Here is a 3,741-nt window from a genome sequence, read left to right on the forward strand (position 1 = left end):
TTGTAAATTATTCCTTAATATTGTCTCTATACTTAACAATCCTATCTGGGAGAAAATTAAGGAGGCATCATTGAGAGAATCGGATTATAAGAATTCATCTTTGCAGATTCAGCAAGGAATTATGCCCAAAGCAAGGCACATCTCGATAAAAGATTACTATGTTCAAGGGGGATGTCTCTATTTTTACAGAGGCTTTCTGTACCTAAGGACCTGGCACTCAAAAAAGAAATTTTTGTTGAGGCTCATGATAGCCCAACTTTAGGACACCCTGGGTATGTAAAAACTTTAAACGTTGTGAGAAGAAGTTACTTTTGGCTAAGTATGAAAGGAGACATTCTTTCCTATTTAAAACAATGTCTCTCATGCCAACAAATTAAGGTTGAAAGAATCAACTTACCCAAATAACTTCAACCTCTTGATGTATCCCAAATGAAATGGGAATGTATCAGCATGGACTTTTTCATTGGATTTCCCACTATTGGAGGCTATGATTAAATTTTTGTGGTTGCTGATATGCTCACTACGGTAACTCATTTGATGCCTATAAAAACAACCTTTACTGATTTTGATATTAGTAGAATCTTCATTAAGGAGATATTTAGACTCCATGTTCTCCCTAAACAAATTGTCTCAAAGTTTACCTCAAAGTTCTAGACCTCACTCTTTCAAGCTATTGGAACACAACTACGTTTTAGTATAGCATATCATCCTTAGACAGATGGTCAAATTGAAAGAGTAAAACAAGTGATTGAGGATATTCTTAAAGCTTATTGTTCACGGGAACCAAAAAGATGGATTCAATATCTTTCATTGGTTGAATACGCATATAATGCCCCTAATCATAGAAGCATAAGCATGTCACCATTTAAAGCTCTTTATGGTCAGGAATGTTTAGCTCCATTAAACTTCTCAGAACCTAATATTAAGGTGGAAGCCTCAAAGAAAATGCTCACATATATGGAATCCCAAACCAAAGCTTATTCTCAAGGATATTTAAGTTGCTCAAGACAAACAGAAGTATTATAAGGATAAAAGGAGATCATACCGAACTTTCAAGGAAGGAGACAAGGTATTTCTTCAAGTCAGACCCAAGAAAAGCAGCTCATTATTGGAAAAGTATAAGAAGCCCAGCCTAAGATATTGTGGACCTTATGAAATAAGTGATCAAGCTTACAGCATAAAGCTACTCTCTAACCTCAAAATTCATGATGTCTTTCATGTTAGCCTACTAAAATCCTATGTTCCTAACCCCGATTAATTCTTGGATACCGAACAAATAGTTGTTTTCCAAGGGGTCCTTGAACTTCAACCTGACTATATTTCAAAGAGTCAAGAAAGGAAGCTTAGGAATAGAAACATCATCAAGCACTTGGTCAAATGGAAAGATTTTCTTGAACAGGATGCAACATGAGAAGAAAAAACTTCTCTCGACAAAGATCATCTAGACTTACCTTTGAGATGAGGAGATCTGAATTCCTCAAGTTGGGAAGAATGTAAGGTTTCCACGATCCTTGGAGAGGGGACTCCATGTAAAGTAAAATTATCAGGCCATTTCAATCATAAATAGAAAGTTTTTATTTTTAGCAGCTTTTTTCACCTCCAATGAGCTACTGATGTATGTAATGATGTAAGCTTTTCAAAAATGAAATTCTTACTTTTTTGTCACTTTTTTGTCCAAAAATAGTAAGTTTTGAGGTGCTTGTACCTCTAGACTTGATCCTCTCATCTAAATCAACTCTGTCCTGAATTTCCATAAAAATAGACGTCTGTTTCCGAAAACTTATAAATATAGCAGGCGTGTGCATTTGACACCTTAGCTCATCGTCGTCAAGCTCGTCTTTTAAAAGAAACTTTCAAATTTGAATTCTGATAAGTTAAGCTCACTCTAGTCAATTAATCCTTATCCTAATGTTAATGGAATTAATGCATAGTTCTAAGGTATGTATGTGTATGGGCATGTATGTGCATGTATATGCATGTCCATGGATGCCCAAAGGATGACCCATAGCCATGACCCATCTCTTTTGGAAAAACTGACTCTAAGCATGGGTTACATGAGGTGTAACACCCAAAGTTGGTATAGAAGGCTTAGGGAGTAGTCACTTCATCTTCATTGGCAAGTAATGAGACTTGTGACACCGCCAAATTTATTTGATAAGACCACCCTATTGACAAATTCAATGGCGTCCAGTTTCACACGCATGCCAAAGTGAAGGGGGTGCTCATGAAGAAAAATCTTTGGAGCATTGTGAAGCCACCCATCCAGCTCGGGGCAAGCCTTGACATGAACCTTGAATAGCCAAAGATGAGCTAGTTGTTAGAGTCATCATCACCACACTAGAAGATTAGATCCACCACATTGATGATACTACATCTGCTCTTCATATGTGGCAAACCCTAGAGCGTTCATCTAGTGCTCAAGGTAAGCACTCGAAGATGAGCTTTATGATCCAACTATATGGTCTAACTATGCCGAGATATAAGTTTTAGACAAGGATAAAATAGCCATCCTCCTCAAAGCCCTACTAAGTAGTTTTGACAATTGTGCTATAGGAGAAGGGTTCACACTTGAAGATGTAATCAAGTCACTTCTAGAGGAAGAAAAAAGACTTTGCACTTACATAAGTTCACAAAATAGTGGAATGGTTATCTAAGGCATTGTAGCAAAAGCAACCATAAATCACAAGATTGCTTCTTCATTAAGATGTGCCCTCATTGCAACAAAAAGGGATATGCACCTAACAAGTGTTTCTTTAAAAACAATACTAAGAATCAAGAGAATTCTAAAAATTCCAAAGGCAAAGTACATGTAGTAAAAGAAGAAGAAGGATTGGATGTCAACACTAGATGTTTAATAACAAGTTTGAACACTACCTCAAACCCGAAGTTTGGTGCTAATACCTAGCCTCTTGCATTAGATTTATCTTTATGAACCATATGTAGCTACCCCGAATGTAACCCATATCAAAATCCATGCTTCTCATGTAACTTCAACTTATGGAGGTTATTGTTGGGGTAAGCCTTTAGCTTTTTATACTCTAATGTGGCTAATTCCTAAAGCCAAGCATACATGCATGCACCTCTATGTACATGGATACACCATCCTACATAGAACTCTCTAACACGTGCTATGCACATGCTACACATTGTAAGGCACATCATATCCCTCTCGCCTTTATTTCTACCTTTCATCTTGAACCTATGAAGCCACTATGCAAAGCTGGTATTTTCTTTCGTAACTCTAATCAATTAAGAAGTTTCCATTCCATTGTATTGAGTACACTATTTAACTTAGCTATTTTCTATTGTTGTGGTACCTGCAGAATGATGAATGCCACAATGTTTTATCCGCCATACCTCTTACACAATCATGATTGTGAGAAATAAATTGAGATAAGAATTGCTCTCTTTACATTCATTTGACGCCTCTAGTTTACAAGAGATCAATAGGGACCAACACCTTGCCACGCACTGAACCTTGTATTGAAAAAAAGCATGTTAAAAAAGACCATTGATTATTTTTTCCTCAAGAGCATAGCACTACAAGGGAAGGTAAACCTACGTGAAACCTGAGTGTAGGATGCCCTTCAAATCCTATCAAGAGTTGTCTTGGGCAACACAATAGAAAGTGCCTCCGTGTTTGGGTGCCATATCTATATTACTGTTTACTTCACCATTTTTAGCCACATATGTATGCATGTGGTTAATATTGCACGAATTCACATTGAAAACTTTCACAAT

Source organism: Adiantum capillus-veneris, chromosome 24 (genome assembly GCF_014529385.1).
Source record: "Adiantum capillus-veneris isolate H3 chromosome 24, ASM1452938v2, whole genome shotgun sequence".
Classification (NCBI taxonomy): domain Eukaryota; kingdom Viridiplantae; phylum Streptophyta; class Polypodiopsida; order Polypodiales; family Pteridaceae; genus Adiantum; species Adiantum capillus-veneris.